Source organism: Falco naumanni, chromosome 7 (assembly GCF_017639655.2).
Source record: "Falco naumanni isolate bFalNau1 chromosome 7, bFalNau1.pat, whole genome shotgun sequence".
NCBI classification, from domain to species: domain Eukaryota; kingdom Metazoa; phylum Chordata; class Aves; order Falconiformes; family Falconidae; genus Falco; species Falco naumanni.
In genome coordinates this window covers 14,563,829-14,583,326 of record NC_054060.1, presented here as the reverse complement: position 1 = coordinate 14,583,326, position 19,498 = coordinate 14,563,829, and the positions used below count along the sequence as shown (strand labels likewise).

General features: G+C 39.3%; 1 protein-coding gene across 6 annotated transcripts in view; it reads left to right on the top strand.

The window, feature by feature from the left end:
- The window catches only part of TRPM7 (transient receptor potential cation channel subfamily M member 7), a 59,176-nt gene that overhangs the window by 1,694 nt on the left and 37,984 nt on the right, over window positions 1-19,498 (top strand). The window contains exon 1 of one of the 6 annotated variants that reach the window (XM_040599894.1): window positions 15,277-18,777. The exons of the other annotated variants lie outside the window; for them this stretch is intronic. The gene's annotated coding sequence lies outside the window, so the exon portion shown is untranslated. Of the gene's footprint in view, window positions 1-15,276; window positions 18,778-19,498 lie in introns of those variants that run through there. 6 annotated transcript variants of the gene reach the window in all.

Below are 19,498 nucleotides of genomic sequence, written 5' to 3'. Positions count from 1 at the left end.
TTGAATAATTGCTGGGCAGTGTCCAACTTTAAATCAGGAATTATCCTCAAGAGTGAGTATTTCAGTGTGGCAATTCTGGGAGTTAAGTCTTTATGTCTTTTTTTTTTTTTTTTTAATGTGTCTGTGTGGGTGAGATAAGTGTTTGCTAGATCATCCTTCATACCTTCTGGTATGAGGCCATTCTTGACTTAGCTATTTAAAGTAGGTGAAAAAACCTTTGTGCATGTGGAACTGTTTAGGCCGGTGTTGGACTGTTTGTACCTTGGTTTCCTGATGTTTCACTTTGATATTTTTTTTCTGCTTGTTTGAACTCAGGAGTGGAAGGGTGATTTTCACTTGTCGAACAAAGGCACCTTGAAACATCACTTTGCATTTAACAGCTATCTCACTTGTATTTAAAGATACTCTATCAGATCGTCTACCTCCCCACGTGGATTATCTCAGAGAGAGGCACTCCATTGTGTTTTAAACTTTCGTTTCTTTTCTTGTCCCTTGAGGCTCTGCCTAACTCTAGTCTCGCTGACTTACCTTTTTGTCTTATCGCATCAGCCCTGCTTTCTCTGCTCTGCTGGCGATAGACTGCAGCATCCAGACTCCTCTCTTTTTCCCATCATTATCTTTACCACTTGCTGTGCTTCTCTTTCCTGGAAGCTTTTCACCGACACCCAAACTTCTCCTTCTTCTCTTTCTTGTCCCTTCGTGATGTGCTTTCTGTTAACTGTTCGCTCCTTGTGGACGGTCATGACAGATGAGTGTTTTCTAAACTAATCAATGTTGTCTTGAACTTAAGTAATTGATGCTGACACAATAGAGTTTGGCTGTATCGGTTTGTCGACTTTACACTAGTAATGCTGCAAATCAGTCTCTAAGAGGACTTGTCAAAAAGTGTGTGTGAAGGGAGGGAGATACATTTATAGTCAACAGTTTGTGTACTTGACAGGTTTTTGCATAGCAGGTTTAATTTTCTTTCCCAGAAAGACCCTGATTACCCTAAGTAGGAGTTTAATACGTAGCTATACTAGCAGTGACACTCTTACTAAACTGATGCTGTCAGCGTGTTGTCAGAAACAAGCCCAAATTTGAAGTTCTAGTCTTTAAAGACTTGAGGTTGGATTTTGAAATCGTGACTTATGCCTTCAAAAATCAAGACAACGAAATGATACTTCTCATGCCGATATACTTAACCTGAAAAATGTATCTTTGTCTTGTTCCTTTTTTTTTTTTTTTTTAAGATATTTATTTCTTTTGGAATCCTTCGTTTCCTTTAATCGTGTCTACTTTGGCCGCAATATTTGCGTGCCACCTTAATTTGCTGAAACAAGTAACATCAGTTCTGGTTTCTTTGTCTACTTTTTTAAAGGCAAACTGACAGTAAAATCAATGTGTGTGTTTTCCAGAATTGAAGTTTTGTCTTTGAGGTCATGTTTCTTGTTTCTGATGTGAATAATTCCGTCTTGGTGTATTTTAGCTTCACCGGTTGAAATTCTGGCAGTTGACTTTTCAGCAGATAAATTACTGAATAATCTCACCCTGTGTGTATATTTGAATAAGGTACTTAACATGATTATTGAAGATAATGTCACTTCTTACCTCTGATACTGCCTGTATCTACTACTGTAGGTAGTGGCCTCTGACAAATTAGTCTATATGCTTCATTATTTCTACAAAAGTAGTCCATGATACTGACTTGACCTGTGGTAAAACTTGGGAGTTTGTTGCATTGTTTCTTTATGTTCTCTGGCCTGAAACTTTCATTCTCCTCTATTGTATTCTCTGCACTCTTGTTACTGCCCTTTATTTGATTTAATTCCATCTCTTTTGCTCAAATCATGAGAATGTACAGGTAATAGTGTCATGTTAATATATATTGCGATACAACCTATACCAAAAATGATCTACCTCATCCTTGGTTTCTGGTTTTTTTATTACTTTAAGCTTAGCTTTTCTTTCACTTGAATTGTAGATATTTTTGTATTTCAAGTAATAGAAAGCTAACCTAACAAAAGAACCAAAAAAGTAAACCCCCAAAACCTTTGTATTGGCAAGCTTAGCTTCCTGACCTGGCTCGGGGCATCGGTGCTGCTGCGCAGGGGAGGAGGCAGGGTGTGCGGGCGGTGACTGCTCTGTCTGGTAGCAGCCGCTCGCTAACCCAGTGCTGTTTGGCACACTGAGCCATGGCATCCGGCTGGATGGGACCACGGGCCTCAGCAGAAGTGTTTCGGACCGGTCTCCATCACAGCTGTTGCACTGACGGAGAGAATGCTGTTTTTTTGAGGAGTGGTGAGGCTTTTTCAGCCCCCTTTACACCCATATTTTGCTTAGTATGTAAAGTGGATATGAGACGTTTTAAAGCAGGGGTGTGAGCCACTTTCTTTAACTACCAGGTTTGCTGGAACCACAGAACAGCTCAAATTTGTTTTTCTCCCCAGCCACTAGAATTCTTGAAGGGAAGCAGGGACAACAAGTGTTGTCTGATGGCTGTTAGGTGGGCAGAGGAGATTTCTTACCACAGAAGGAAAGGCCAGTGAACTTCTGATGGGATAATGAAATAAAAAAAAACAAGAGAGAAACTGGGATAACTAATGTTGTTATCCTTAACTGTATTGGTTTGGTTTTTTCCTTCTCAAGAATTGGGCAAAAAATATTCTAACTGTATGGGAGATACAGGGAGAAAAATAGCTGTTGCTGATTGTGGTGCTGATAATTCCCAAAAGCTGCCTTATGAAAGGACTAGAATATTTAACTGTGGAAAGTGGTTTGACAACATATGGTATGAGGATGTTGCAGGAATAGCCTGTAAAATAAATGTAGTGGTTGATTGCCAAGAAGATTTTAAAGTATGGTAACAAACTTGACAGCACATTAGAACAGATTAAACTTGGTATATAAGTTCTGCATTTTCTTCCCCTTAACCAAAGTTCAGATGTTACTGAGGTGGTAGGCTTGGATTAAACCTTAATTCTGGGAGTGTCTGTGTGTGGTTTTTTTTTTTAAATAAATTCTAAAAGTCGCATCAAAGTTGCAAATTATTTAATACTTATGTTGTTAAAAGCAACATTATTTTTTTTCCTAAAGACTCTTACAAACTCATTCGAAATCGAGCTGTTTCATGCATTTCTTATTATCGGATTTTCTGAGATGTTTGATCTCTCTGTGTGTATGGCAGATGTGCAGTTGCGGGGTTAGTGTATCCCAACCCATTTTTATTTGATTTCATTTCAGCTGAAGGAGGACGGCGTTTGATATGTGTGCTAGCGTATCTGTTGACTTTCTACAGCTGCAAAATTGGAATGTTACAGGCTGATTCCAGAATCAAGTTGGTACTCTGTTGTGTGTGCTTTGACAGCTAACGTTTTCAGAAGATCATCCAACTTCAGAAAGCTTGGTTGATACTTCATCTTCAGCCTGTCTGTGGAGATCACTAGTTAGCACTCAGATACAGTCCAACATGAAGTGCTTATTTTGTTTACGTGCACATCATGTGCTTTGCACAGAGTGTGCAACTGGCTAACTTTCAAAGAGTATAGGTAGATGTGTGCCTGTAGCTTGTCTATGTCTGAAAGTTATGCACATGTGAATCTTATCAATGTCTAGACTTAGTGCTAGTAATTGTAATAACAAAAGGTTGGGGAGGCCTTTTTCTGAGTTGGAGAGCTTTGGAACGCTCTTAAGGTCTGTGACAGCCTGTTGCTTCCTAGTTGGGGATCCCAAAGTCGGATATGGATGACTCCCAGTGCTATTGAATTTTGTCTTTAATTGTTTACTACTAATCAAGTGAGATTTTAAAAAAAGAAGCCGCAGGTTCTGAGAATTGGCATATTTCTATTAATTTCTGATTTGCTGATTTTTATTTTTTGTTTTTATTTTTTACTGATAACCTTTTGGGTTATTAATGCAGTATATTTTTGCTGTCATACACTAATCCATTCCTGCTGTTACAGCTCTAAATTAATTGAATCTAGGTGTTCAGTCTTTCACCGTAATATAACTATGTAATCTTCAAAGCCTGGGAAAAGTGTCGGTTACAGCTCTGTCAGTTTTTACACAATGATTATTGCAACTGAATACCAGCCTTTGTTCTGTGCAGCATTCCCACTTACCTCTACCCAAAGAGGTAGTTGTTTTCTTAATCTTATCTACTTGTCTACTTGATTCTTGTCATCTTTGCTAAGAGACAACAGAAACAGAAAGATGCCTTCACTTTGTAGCCTCCTACCTTGTGCTTGGTGGTATTTTGCAAGATGACTCTGGTTGACAGTTCTTATCCTAATATCTGGGAAGTTTTTCTTTGCCTAATACTGCAAAGTGGTAATCAATTTTTGTGAATGAGGACTTGACAAACATGACTTCAAATTTACATTTATGCCTTCTGCAAATGATTTTCTGGTTGCTCTGTTAGGAATACTGTATTTCACAAGCACTCCTTGCCTAAAAAATTCTAGATTCAAGGCACTTCTAGAACTAGTACTACTTAGCAGTCCAGGTCTTCCCACTATTACTCACTTCATTGACAATATAGTTCCCAAGACGGACCTGGAGTGCCTGAGGTGTGGATGTGTGTGTTGCAGGGTAATAATCTCAGATGCAGGGCAGGGTCGATGTTCAAGTCCACAGCATCTTTACTAGCCGCTCCCAAATCTGCCAAGACTTCTTAAAGGTGTGGCTGTAATCCAGTCTAAACTCACCTAAGCCCTGGCTGTCACCCTTCCACCTGTCTCTTTTGCTTCCCTCTGTACTTGGTGACTGTTTCGGGATCTGAATTGAACAAACATGTATTCTAATCACTTCCTTTTTTTTTTTTTTTTTTCTTTTAGGATTAATTATTTTGTCGGTCATTTCCCTGGATTGGCTCTCCATGTGACTGCATAAGTGCCAGTGCTGGTATGAGATAGGGTGGGATCATGTGCAGAGGCTTAGGAAATTGGACTGTGGCACACCTAAACTTGATGTGAGCTGTGAAGCTGGTTTGGAGGCTTGCTTTGAGGTGCTTGAGAGTTGACTTGTGCCATCCTGTTAGTAAGTGTTCAGTTACTCTGCGTGCCACCCTCTCTGTATGAGTGTTTACTCTGTCTTACAGCCTTGTGCACAGGCATGGATGGAGCTGCACCATCACAAGTCAAGTTCTGTAGCCTCTTTGAAGTATAAACCAAATCGCATTGCAGACCTGGTCTAATTGTACTGCAGGCATGGAGTAGCGACATTGGAATACTTCTGTATCTAAATTTCTGTTTAGATAGAATGCTTTTCTTGACATTCTGAGTGTGTGCTACTAGATGTAAGATGACTTTTTTACCAGGTATGCTGTGCTGTAGTCTGTGCACTGAGCTGCGTCAAGATGAGTTTGACCCTTCCCATCAAGTTATTTCTGTTGGCAAATGATCCACCGCTGGTAATTTGTCTCACATAACATGATAATGCTAGTTTTTTTCTCTCCATCTTCTTAACATGCTGCTTATTTGCTTTCTAGTGCTATTCCTGTTCCTGTTTAACTTTCTCAAGAAGCCGAACCTATTTCTTTGGGGTAGGAGAGTGCGAAGCTGCATGCTACTAATATATCTGACAGAGCTCAGCACAGCAACCACGTGGCCAGGTTCAAAGAGGGTCACACCGACGTGCAACGTTGTTAAAATTGCATGTGTATTGGTCTTGTGTAGTAAGCTTAATGCAGTATACTGGTTTGTGGCTAGAGCCAGTCTGAAAAACCTCTGCTTCCTTTCAAAGCCTGTCCCTGTGGCTGCTGCGGTCATGCAAGTATTTAGTCAGGCATCACTTCAGTCACCTGAATAGGTTAAATTATGCATGTGCTTAAGTGACAGATGATTTGAGCCTAAAAAAACCGGTTGTGTAATTACAGAACTGTTAATCAACTTTCTCTTCAATTACAAAAATCAGTTAATCTACAGGAGTAGGTGCAGTTAATGATGTTTGAAATGTCAAAGTCTTACCAGTTTCTCCTGTGTTCCGTGGCTGCAGTATTGTCTAAACTGTAGTTTGCAGCATTCTGTTAAACAGCAAATTTAATAGAGCTTCAGCTGAAGGCATTAGAAGAGTGCATGGCTAAGGGTGATCTGGCCAGAAAGTCTGAGAGTGATTGATCTTGAACGAATTCCTGCTCAAGGTAGTAATCTCACACTAGGGAAAGAGTAATGAATCACTGATATCATAGCTGACAAATATCCTAGACAACTTTCTAGGAACTTAGCATCGTCTGGTGTTGCAACGCCTCTGGATGCAGAACTAGTTGGAAGAAGCTCACTCCTGATTTCACAAGCTGTAGTTTACTGACTCCTTGATCGTGCTGCTGCAAATGTTCGCAGGGTTATGCTGCAGACTAGCCTGTGGGGCAGCCCTGCCAGCACTTACCTTGGCCTGCTTGAGGGGCACTAAACAAAGATGTGAGGTTGGGATGGACATTAACCTCTTAAACCGGCAGGAACTGGCTTGGCAGCCAGAGGCATTGAGAAGCAGAAATATCCCCCTAACTAACCTTTGTCCTTTTAATTTGTGCCAGCTTCACAAATGCTCTTGATGAGGACTGAAGCCTTTGCGTTGTTAAGCAATTGGTCTGTCTTATTCTTGGTTTCTTTTGTAAAAGTTTTATGTGGCAAAATCCCGTTTCAGTTTTCAGCTGTAGAAAGAACAGTTTGTATGCGTGCAGTTTTCCGTGTAAAACCTACCTCTGTATGTAGCAGTTGTGGATTCTTCACTGTTAATTTCTCTGTAATTGTTTCAAATATAGTAGTGAAACAATGCGGTCTTTTTATGTTGCTTATGTAGGGAAAGAGGGCAGAAAGCACTCATCATCCTTGTCCTGGTTTGGGCTGCCAGCTAACATTACAGGTGAACGTTCTGCGGTGATGAAGGCTGCTAACAAACGAGTCATTGTTTGAATGTATCATCTGGTTGTGCTCGGTGTTTTGTAGCTCACAAGAGAAATATTTGGTACTAGTATAATCATAGTACTTTGCTGGACAACACGATACAGTATACTTTAGGCTGCACTTTCTTTGTGCTGTAGAAAATGTGCAAGACTGAATCTTTTCTGCTTTCAGAAAAATCCTGTTTTCAGGTTGTAGAAAGATGTTTTCTGGTCACATGGATGTAGATGATCTGCAGAATACAGGTAGACTTTGCAGAGAGGGGGAGGATTATTCGCAAAAGCTAATTAGGCAGTGAGTCCCTAGGCTTGCACAGTGGGGACTGAGGGGGATTCAGAGCAGCTCTTTTCTTTCCTCTCTGCAGAGAGAACGTAGGAAAAATTAGCACTGCTAAGATAAGGTTGGTCTTTTTTGACTATCCTCTTGGGTGTCATTACTGGGTTTTTCTGGTAAATATAAAGATCTTGCATGCAGGACAAGAAAAATCTCTTCTAATTAAAACCCAACTAACTCCTAATACATTAATTATACCATGAATTAGAAAAAAAATCTTTAGTGCCAGATGAGAATGGATGCTATTCTTAAACCCAGGGTATCTTCTCACCTAAAATGTGACCTTAGGCAGTATGTTCTTGCTTCATTGGCAGCTCTCCGAGAAATAAAGAAATACAGTTAGCTTCCTTTCCTTCCTGAACATCAGGATACAGGTGCTAAAAAAGAATGCCTTTTAAAGTGTGACAGATCTGTAGTCTTTTCCTGGATGCCTAGAGTAAGTAGGCTTTGGGGGATTATTTTGATGTACCTTGACAGTATGCTTAGATCAGCTCAGCTGTTTTGCTAACCCAGTATCTTACTGCTACCAAAGGGGATGTTTTGCTTCCCACCCTCATCGTGGCCCTGTGGTCCTTTCCTGTGCCTTAGTTTGCTGCCCAGTTTGCATCTGAATCAGTGCATTCTGACATCAGAGCTACCTCCTCCTTTTTTCCTGGAAATAATGTGGTGCTGCTTAGGGAGTTCAATCAACTTTGCCTTCTCTGACTGCACCCTGGCTGTATAATTTGAAGAATTGCATCTGTTAAAGCAAATATTTCCCGTATGTATCTTGGCTTTGCCGTTACCAGGACCTCCACCTCCTTACTGTTGTCTTTTCTTTCTCTAGAATGATAGCCTGTCTGCAGTCCTTTCTCCCCGTAGGCTGGAGGGGAGCTTGAGGTGTAAGTCCAGTACAGCTTAGGCGGGTCTTTGTGCCACGTACCACTCGGCACTGGTGAGCTTTACTGGAAGTGAGTGCGCTGGAAGTATAATAAACAGAAAACATTTACAAAGTGCAAGTGGTGCTGTGATCTCTCAATATAATTTAATTAGTTGTTCCCCCCACTCCACAAAAAAAAGCTATTTCTGAAAATCATTTATTTAATTTTGGCGTGGTTATTTAGGCTTGTGGTGTTTAACATGGAGGTGTTGCAGCTAGTTCGGTTCTGTGGGTAGCCTGCAATTCTGCATCGGCATTTGGTGGGAGAGCTGAAAAACTGTACTTTCTTTGACCTGCTTGAGTAGGTAATACCTCTACCACTATGCAATAAGCAAAAATTAGGAGATAAGATGGAGACAGTAAATTGTATATCCTACCTGCATTGCTTCATTATACCTTCGGTTAGTGAACAGTCATCTGGAATGGATATCCTGTTTTACATTTCAGATATTTTTTTTCTTGAGTTGATTTTCATTTTATCAAATATATTTAGTTTTCCTTGCTAGAGCAAAAAGGGAGTTTTTGTCCTCACAGATCATTCTGCTTTTTAGTTGGTATTATCCAACTTGATGAATCAGAGTATTTCAAGTCCATACAAGTGTTTGATAAGAGTTTTGTGCTTTTGATTTGATATCTGAATACCCAGCTGGGGAACTCAAGCTTACTAGGGTAGGAGAAACACCATCTTCTCTTCCCCTCTGCATTAGAGCTAGCCAGACCTAGGTTTAAGTCAGTAGTTAGGCATTAGGATGTCTGTGCTTGTATCTTAATTAGCAATGCTGTGAAGTATGTGTAAGATAAGAAACTTGGTAGTGCTTTTGGTAAATGGTGCAGTCAAATGGTACGTTTTAGCAGCCTGAGTATTGACTTGGAGGTAAAATGAATGACTTTAAGCTCTCTCACAGTACGTTGCATTGTGTAGGTTTTACAGGTCTGGCTATAATATTTAAAAGAAAGATTAATGAAGAGGAATGCAAGAGTGTAGCTGAGACTTTCAAAACCTACTAATAATAAAATGGTTGGATGCTAATGGGAAAATCAGTGTAAAAGAATATTTCAAGCAGTCATCATGAGGTTGTGATGGAGAGCTCAATTTTTATGTTTGACTAGCCTCATTATATCAACACTATAAGACACAGTAGCTCAAACAGCTGTTCCCCTCAAAAACAGAGGGTGGAAATTTTTAAAAATGCCTAAATAAGCATTATATATAATTTCAGATAGTAATTAGCTGCTTTCACATTTGCCTAAATAAACCCAGTTAAGTTTCTTCTTTGCACTTTTCTAGAGTAAACAGAAACTACTGAAACAGTTTTAGTGGGGAGCTTTATCTTCTGATAAGAGTCCAGGTACACGGATGTCTCTAGAATGCTGTCATGCTACTTGTGCCCTGAGATGAGGGCTGCGGGCGGCGTGCACTCTTGAGCAACTGCAGACCTAGCTCGCCCTGGGAGGAGAGCTGGTTCTCTCTCCTGGGGGCAATGGAAGTGTAACTGAATCCAGTAGCTCTTTGTCAGTGAGCTGAATTTAAAAACGCTTAAGTCTTTGTAATTCGACAGTAGGTGAAATATACTAAGCAAATTCTTGTTTTGGCTTTTCTCCCAGCTCACCCTACTTTCTCCATCCTGTTCTAATCTCCCAAGAACTCTGCTCGCTGTAGAGAGCTGACCGAAATGTTCGCTTCCCCTGCTGTAGCTAGCAAATACTGGGACATCGGTGTGCAGGCGTGTACCCCATCACACCTCCATGATCCTGTCCGTGAGTAATGCACGTGCATTCCTCTTGCGAAGGAAGTGAGAACAGTTCAAGGGTTGTATGACTGACTTCTGTCTTCCTCAGGCAGTGGGCTCCAGTGCTGATATTTTAATTCTAGCCTGGGACCAGCCTAATCTTAATTTTCTGCTCTGAGGTGATTTCTGTAACTTACACAAAGTGACTTTTGTTGTTTTTGTTTTTTTTTTTTTAAATTGTACTTGCTGTTAAAGTGAACAGAATTCCAAATCTGTTTCAGGTGCTTCTTTGTTTGTTTGCTTGCGGGCCTCTTTCCTAATGTTGGTAGTCTTGGTCATAAAAAGAAATCGGGTTTCCTTGATACCGTGTCTAAAGATAAGTTATGTGAAATGTCATCATCCTTAGCAGTAATTGGGTGCTGTCACCTATTTCATGTCCCACTAGCACTTTCTCTTGCCTTTTCCTCTCACCCATGCTACAGAGAAATATTATTGATTTGTAATCATTTAAATGTAGGCATAATGTTTTGGTTATGTTTTTTTGGTGGTGTTTTGGATATTCAGAGGGTTGTCTGAGGCTAGCTATGTCAAAAATCCCATAGTGATAACAAGTTTCCATCGCTCTAGTGAGTTAATAATAGCCTACTTAAGTCAGCAGGCACCAAAATCTTTGCTGTGATGGTGGAGAAGTACCTTTATTTGTACATTAAAAATAAGTCAGATCTGTAAATGGGAACAGCCTGAGTAAGTGGTAGAGCAAGATGAACAACATCCACCCTTCCAGCTTGCTTTTGTAGTTTTAATGTGCTTCAGCACATAATGCATTAATCAGATGTTCATGCACTTCATGAGCTAGAAAGGGAGGACCTTCTTTAAATCTGCAGCTCAAATAAAGCTGAAATACATCCTTTGCACAAGGTGAGGTGAACTTGCAAGCCTGTATGCTATCTATGAATAGTGGCTGCCAGTTGAGCTTTTTTCATCTGGGAACAAATCGGAAGCAAATCAAGGGTAGGGTTTAATTATTTGGCTGCTCACAGGAACCCTTTCCTACTGCTTTATTACCAGAGGTGGTCAGAAACTCGTTTCTTGCATCTGTGATTTGTATTCCCTACGTGATGGAGAAGGGACTGGAAGTTGCTCGGGGAGGACAGGCAACAGATCCAGGCTATGTGAATTGTTTTACCTCTGAAAGCGTGCCCCAAGTCTCATTCCTTCCAGAAATAAACCCAGAGTTTATGGATTGTCTGTTCATACACCCTATGTGGCACGTGCAAGGTAAGCCCAGCAGCTGCCAGAAATGTGAGGTATGAACCAAACTAATTCTTTCCTGTGGAGTAAATCTGGTGAGCCAGGAGGTGCAGAGGCTTCCACAGCCATTCAGTGTGTCCCGTCGGTCCCTGCGGAAAGGACCAGGGAGGGTGGCCATCCTTGATACCCACAGAAATTATCTGACCCACCTGAAAAGGCATGGCAGGGTTTCTGTTGCGTGTTGGTGAGTAGTTACGCTGACTCTACCTTCCTGCTGGTGGTCTCATTTAAGGGAGCATGTAGGCTTGCAGTCTGCATCAGCGGTAAGGTTAGAACGATTGCAGGCTGCAGCTAAGTCAGTGCTGCTGAGAGAGGTAAAGGGGATGCAGACTGTACAGTTCTATCTCTGTAGATAAGGAAGGCAAAGCAGTCTGTTTAAAAACGTCAGAGATTTGGGACTGGTTTAGATGGGTGACCCGGCAGAATGAAAAATGGGTTTTGAAGGAGGGACCCCATCAGAAAGAAGCAGGCGCTGTATGACAGGTTTGCAGACATTCCTATGTACTTCTGCCATGTATTTTTTTGGAACCTCTCATTTGAACTAAGTGGGTATTAGAGTTAAAAATGTTGGCTGAAAAGCTGTGGCTGTATTTTCCTTGCAGTTACTACCACATGCTCCCTTTTTATCCTTTTCTTTCATCCATGGTTGTTAAGTTTTAGGGAGTGAAGAATTATTTTCATCTTCTTTCAGAACGCAGTGGTTTGTTGCTTCTAGATCATAGCTTTGGTGTATGTTTTGAAATGCTTTATGGAATGCATCGAAATGTGATTGGTCTAGGAGATCATAGAAAGTAATTTATAGATTCTTTAGAAGGGCTGAAATTTTTTTAGCTTGGGATTTCATTAGTTGGGAGGGTTGGAAATGCGAACTATTTTGAAATCAGTTTACTTACCCCAGTTTACAGCAGTGAAACTGGTTTACCTTCTGCTGTGATTTCTTTTTCTACTAAAATTCCAAAATCTGTTGGGATCTGAAAGCTGGGAAATAAAAATGCATTGCTCTCCTTGCCCCCCTCCCCCTCGCCGCCCCAGCATGCCATCTGCTATGCTGACACAGTCTTACAGAGTCTCTGGTTTTGGCAGGTTTATTTAATTACTGTATCTGTTATAATTGGACATTTAACTCCAAAGGTGTTTATTGTTCTCTTGGCTGAGAGAAAGCTGTTCTGGAATTACACCAGTGTGTGCGTCTCTTCTGAAATCAACTGATATTCCATTGTGACCTGAGATATCTCATGCTGTAGAATCAATTGTGAAATATTTCCCAAGTATATCTTAATTTATATTTTTGTATTTTAATAGATAAAATATATTTTATGGGTTATTATTAGTTAATCTCTTTTTAATGCCTTGTATGGATGGTGTATGCATTTTAAGATTAAATGCTTTCTAGAAAGGAGGAGTAATTTTATGACTGGTCTTACTACAGAACAGCATGCATGTTCCCTTGGGTGTTAAACCAGCAATTTAAAAAAAATTATTTAAAATATGCTGGATTTGCCCCAAATTTTCCACTGAAAGACCCGTACTGAAGTTAGAACATAACTTTCCCAGTAATGTGGGTAAAGTGGATTGAGTTTGGATGTAATAGAAGTGTCCCAACAATGTTAGGTCTGTTGTGGGTTTTATTCTGGTGCATCAGGATTAAGAATAACAACTCCGGAATGTTAAATTCTGTATAAGAATTTATGGTCTTCTGAATTAAATGAATCTACAAAAAAATTCCCCAGACGATTTTATGCTTTGTGATTGTATGGTGAAAAAATTCTCACAGAAGCAGCCAGTTCTCCAAATAGCACATAGGAATAATTTTTTTCAAGTTCAAGAGAGCTGTAAAAATCCCTTTTGACAAATCCCAAGTGTTCTTTGCATCCAGACCTGCATGTGGATGTGGTGAGTTCTGTGGCGACTGCGTTACGTCAGAGAAGAACTTGATGAAACAATAGCTACTCTGTTAGAGACCTGGATTTCTGTGAAATCTGTTCAGAGCAAATCTCCTGAACTGTTTAATGAAGAATGGGATTGTTGAAGGTTTGTTTTCGGCACTAAGGGAGCCATTGATTTGAAGATTCCTATCTTTGCTCACTGGCTCATTGGAGGTCTGCTGCTGAACACAGCGTGCAGAAAGCTTTCTCTGATGCCCTTTTCCTTTCCCTTCCCTACTTCCTCAACATTTTTTATTTAAAATAAAACCGGTATTTTTTTGCTGTTGAGCAATGTATTTTCAGGACCGTAGCAGTATTTTCACTGGAGAAGTCTTTCAACCCAGAAAACGAGAGCTGTTTGGTGTCTTATGAGTCAGGTGAAGCCGGGTGAACTGTTCTGCTCGGAACAGGATCGTCAACATAGCAGAGACACCTTTAGTGCGTGATGGGTCTGTCTGCCTGATCTGGTCGAGTTGTGTGACAACAAGTGTGCCCAAATGGGTTTGGGAAAAAAATAAATGAAACAACATTTTTGCTTGTAGATGAGGCTGGTAGTTGTTTCAGAATAATAATGAAATAATCCTGATGTGGACAGCAGGTAAAATATCCTTGCAAATATTTTTGTTTGTAGTGGATTAAACAACAGTTTAATGCACAAGTTCTCTTTGAGTTATATCCTTCACAGGGGTACGTTAAAGCCCTCTGTGTAAGTATCATTTGGCATTGTGAAAATATTTGGGCCTTTTTGTCTATCTAGTGTTGCACATATCCATATTTTCTATAGCAGTTACTTTAAAAAAATCGATAAGGTTGACTGATACTCTAGTTATTGATTCAAGAACAAATTTTGTAGGTTTTTTCTGTGTGTTTTGTATCCTCTGGACAGACAGCACTGTTACTTTTTAGCAGAGAGTCTTTTAAATATAGTTTGTAATACTAGCTGGCTAAATGCTTTGTTTTCTTCCCCCCTCCTTTAAAAAACCAAAACAAAAAACCCCAAACAGTAATTATAGAGGTATGTAATTTTAAATTGCAAGGAAAGCAAGTAAATTAAATGTCTGGGGTTTGCTGGAGCCAAGAGTTTGAAACAAGCGTTAGCAAATAAGTGGCATCAAACTGCCTACCTTTTTCTTTTTTCCTCCCATCTGCTTATTTACTTAATGTTAGCTGAAGTTCTGAAGATTTTCCTCAAATGATAAATGTTTCCATGAGGAACGTGAGTTGTGGTCTGCTAGCATTTTTAATACAAAACTTTAGGTGTTTTGGGGGGGGAAATATAGGTATAACTGTCTTTAAGATAACTCTTCACCCCACACACAGTGGCTTTGTTCCTTAGCTCATCCTGGGATGCACGTTTTTAGTATCGTTCAGTTAATTTGTGCCATGAACAAGCCCAGGTACTTTGCCTGGAGAGCAGATCTTACCACCTTAAGGGTTTGAAGCCCCTGCTGGAAATCTCTGCAGAGAGCTAGCATGTGTTTTATTTATGGCACCTCTTCCCACAGTAAGTTTTATGAATTCTAAACGACTCGATATGCGTTGATTTAATTGGGTATCATTTTCGTCCTGGTGGTTTGGCTTTATTTGGTTTTATTTGACGTATTGAGTATACGAGCGATAAGATAAAGGTTTGTCTGGAATTTCTGCCTCTCAGCTGTAGCTGCGGGAGGCCGGTGCTCAGCTAGGGGTGAGTTGGCCGGGCAGGGATCACAGTTCAGTCCCACGGCACAGCACGTGTTTGGCTGATGGAGTTGGGTCAATTAGATAAGAGATCCTCTGGTAAATCAGGACAAGAGTGCGTGCAGTACGTATAGTTATATAAGAAGCAGTAACTCGGTGGTGGATGTTTCCTTGAACAGGCAAGCTAAAGGATGTGCTTAGTACAGGGTGTCACTTAGAAACGTTTTGAAATTTATCTTGTTGGTTGCAAGTGTCCTACAGACAGGACTGTTCTATGGCAGGGCAAGCATGGCTATTCCTGCTGCAGTTTCCACTGTATCTTCTTGTTTTCAGGCTCACTGAAACTTTCCATGTATTTTCTTTTGCCCAAATGGGAACTTAAGCTTTTTGGAAAATTGGAGGTGGTAGGGAAAGAATACAGAGTCTATTTTTAAGTAAAGGACAAATGAAATTGGAAGATCTCTTCCTTTAAAAACTATTGCATATATTGAACTGCCATATGGTGTAAGTGAAGATTTGAAAGATGAAATACGACGTGCCATAGAAAGTGATGTGACTTCTAAATTTGAAATGGAGGTTCAAATCAGTACACAGTCAGTAATTGTAATATCAATTATCAGCTTTCCACAAAAGTCACAGTTTGGAATACAGTTTTTAAAATCCAGGTCAGTTTCCCGATTTAGCAGGTCAGCTCTATAGAAAAACTGTCAGTAGAATGGCTGGGTTGGCATGCAGCGTTGCAGGTTTGAGAGCAATATATCTGAGATAAGTTAAATTTTAGTTTTGTAGCATATTCTATAATTTATGAACCTCCAACAGTATATAGCATCACAAATGAGCAGAAGGAATAAACTGGGATCCTTTTGTCAGTTATACAGTGTATTTATACTTGCCATATTTGTGTTCATTGAAAGCCATGGAAGTTATTCTGAGATCTTGCAAAACAGGAAGGCTTACTTTCTATACAGAAAATAATTCAGCCCAAACTTGTTGGATAAACTTGGAGAATTTCACAATAGTTTTATAAGGCTTTGCCATACTCTGTGCATAAATTACTGCCCTGCTAGAACGTAGTTGTCTTACTATTTTAATATATTGAATGAGAGGCTCATAAACTCTTACGTGAGTTGAAGCTGGGAGAGTGGTAGGTGGTTGGTTTTTTTTTCTGAGACCTGATCTCATACTGTACTTCGGTGACTGCTTCTTTTTGTATGTAACCTCCTATCTATATAACCTTAATTTATAGTTAGCTTTGTGTTCAAAGTTTCATTCTACAAGGACACTTGCTAAAAATATCCATAGTGAATTTCAGTGAAGATAACATAAGGAATTCCTTGCATCTTGAGCAGGTACACTTAAATAATTTCCATTACTGGTGCTTTGGAGTGCTACTGCTATTGCTGAATCAAAAATAGCTAATACTAAACCAGCTATGGTAAAACTTCCACCTGTTCTAACAGGCTGTGGGATTATTTTGGCATTTAGATACTTCCAGAAGTGGGAAATACTGAGGTCGGGCACGCATCCTCTTGAGTTTGTAGTTCAGAAAATACGTGGGTACGTTTTGTTTCAAATAGCAATTACAATTTTTTCAGCACTCAAGAAACTTTATGAAAGGAGTTTTTTATTGGAAATAGTTTAAAGTATTTCCTTTAATCATGATCCTGGGGCGAGTATATCTCTTCTAGCTCATTGAATAAAATCTATGTGCTTTTTATTTAAGTTCTTTCAGAAGTACCAAAAGACACAGTGAACTTTGTTGTTTGCTCAGAAATCTGTACAACCAGAGTGGGGTATCTTGCATAACCCTCTACAGCTTAAAGACTGAGCAAAAAAGTTCATAGTTCCTTTTTTCCCCCCTTTTTCTTTCCTTTTTCTTGACTAGCTGCACTACAAGGCTCATTTTTTGTATCAAGAGCTCCTGAGCCATGTTGCCTGTAACCATTACGTGAGGTACACCTTCTAGGAGGTACACCTTCTATAAGGTACACCTTCTTAACATGCTAGCAAAGCAGGTCACTCCAATCAGCAGTAGTTGCCCCATTACTGGAAGCAAGAGTTTAAGAGGTGTAGTTCTGTGATTAAAAGCTTTAATAAGAGCAGGCAGTTTTTCTAAGTCTTGATAACTTGCATACTGATTTTTGAGTACTTGGCTGGATTTCCTATTGTAACTTAACCTTTAGCTGACAAGGAACTATTTCTATAGAGGTAATTGCTGCAACTAATTTATCTTAACAGTGTCCTTATGTCATCTTCCTTTTTCTGGTTGTCACAGAAACATTATGTAATAATAGGTCTTATTTACAGGGAAGGCAATAACGTGTGTCGGTTCTTCCTACATTTTTAATATGATCTTTAGCCATTTATGGGAAATGTCTCTTAGTTAGTGTTCTCTTCTTGGTTTGCATTTTGAATTTTTTCTTTTCCCCTCAACTGAAAACAAGACTCTAATTAGCGAGATCTGTATAAAATATCTTGCAATAAAGATCAATCAGCATAGAGGAGTTCAGAGTTAATTTTAGCAAATGAAAAGTTCCAATTATGTTTTAATAATGTAATAGAGCCTTCTCTGTGTAAATAGCATAGATTTACTCATGCCTTAATGAAAATACTTTCACTGCTGAAGAATAGAGAGAAATCCTCGATGAGCGGTTAGAACTATACATTCTTTAAGATAAAAATTAATCAATGATTGGTTTGTGGGTTTTTTGTTTGTTTAAATTTTCAGAACCATTTATTATGAAAAGTGGTGTTGCACATGGTGAGCCAGTGTTCCTTCTCCCCAGCTTTGATTACCACTTAATAATAAAACACTATTGCATGGAGCAATTGACGCAATTACTTGTGGTTTATATACTTCAGCTTTCAATATCTAGCATGCTATGCCTGTGATAGCTTGCTTCAAGGTGTGGTTTTAGCCAGCTGGCTAAAACATTTAAGTATTAAATTACTCTTCTTTATCTTTTTGTATTCTGGAGGATCTGCAGAGTTCATATGTAAGCTTGAACAACTGCCATGTTAAGGTAATGGTCTATACAAGACCTCAGTTTTAAGAAATGAAATACAAAAATACGTACCCATATAAACAGTGGGGACACTCAGCTAAGAAAGCAGCTTCTGGAACTGGTATTCATACCACAAAGGCTGAGGCTTGATAGTGTTAAAAAAGTACTATGAGAGGAAGAAGCTGAGAATTTGGACTACCTACTATATGTGTATTTTTACGTAGAGTACAATAAATATACATAAAGGTACATATACACTTATATCAAATTTATTTTTATAACATTGCTAATCTTCTGGTAAAGATAGAGAAGAGATAAAGGTGTTTTGAGCCCAGCTCATGTAAGGCGCAGATGTCCTATAGGAAATACCCAGCTTCTTCGTGGAAAGTGATGTGCTTCTCTTTTCTTACCCAAGGACAAAGGAGAGCTACTGAAAGATTAGAAGGACTTTGAGGACAGCGGAGGAAGAGATCTTCTCTTTCACAATCCTGTTAAGATTCAGTCACTTCGATCTTCTGCTCCAAAAGAAAAGGAAAAAACCAAAAAGGAGGGAAAAGCACCATAAATGTGATAGAATCCTTCATAACTCCATGTTTGCTTATAATGTCTAATATCCTGCTTTTCCCTTGCTTGATTTCTTCTTTTGCAACAGCATCCTTTCCAATGTATAGGGAAAGGAGGTAGGACGGTGGCAGCTAATGGCTTTGGCTATTTATTCCAGGTGTTTAAAATATGAATTTAAATCTCAAATATATGGTGTATGTGCTCGTTCTGTTGTTCACAGATCTTCTTCCCCGCCATGGTTGTTCCCTGTGGATTCTGCATCCCTTTCTCCTACCCTTCTTTCTCTCTTGGGAGCACTTGTACCCTGCACCTTCCCATCCTCCTTGGAAGAGACCGGTGACCGTCTTAACATTAGGACAGAAACTGGAGCAGGAGTTGTTTGCCATCTTGACAGATTCATAGTCAAAGTTCACTAAAACAAAATATTGGAAGGTAGATCGTGATGAACAATGTGGGAAAGATCTGCTGAGTCTGAGAAATATTTTGAAAGAGGGTGGGGAATTCAGGAGCAGTTTTCCAGGGACCTATATTAAAACTAGCTGGTACATTCTTACCTGTAATAATTTCTTGGTATTATCTTAAACTGATCTTGAAATTGTGATGAGTGAAAAACTACCCATCTTTACTGAATCTTCTGTTATAATAGATCTGGAAAAAAATATCTTAGTTTCTTCATAGCTTCCACAGACCTCTATTGTAGATACCTGTGAAGAATATACAGCAGTTGGGTTTTTTCCCCTCATTGTAAAATAGAACAGGTATGAAACTTCTCACATTTTTCTAAAGCTAAAGTGTAACTGTAGAACAGGACATGCTGTCAGCAAGGAAGAAATTTTAACGCAATGTTAAAAAGAATTTAAAGTAATCTTGCATAATGTGCAAATCGGCATCCCAAGACTGATTTCTTGTTTTTAATTACTAAAAATCATGTCTGAGTTCCTTTCCTAATGTATTGCTGAAATGTGACGTAGACATTGTACATGATGATATCATTTAGCATGTAATCCTGAGATTATCATGTAAGATAACATATGTTAATGGTTGCTTAAAGTAACTGAAATAAAATTATGTCCAGCTATTGGAACAGGGAAGCATTTGAAGAAGTAAACCTCCTTAATTTCATGTTTCAGAATATGTTTCAAGTTTAAGCTTA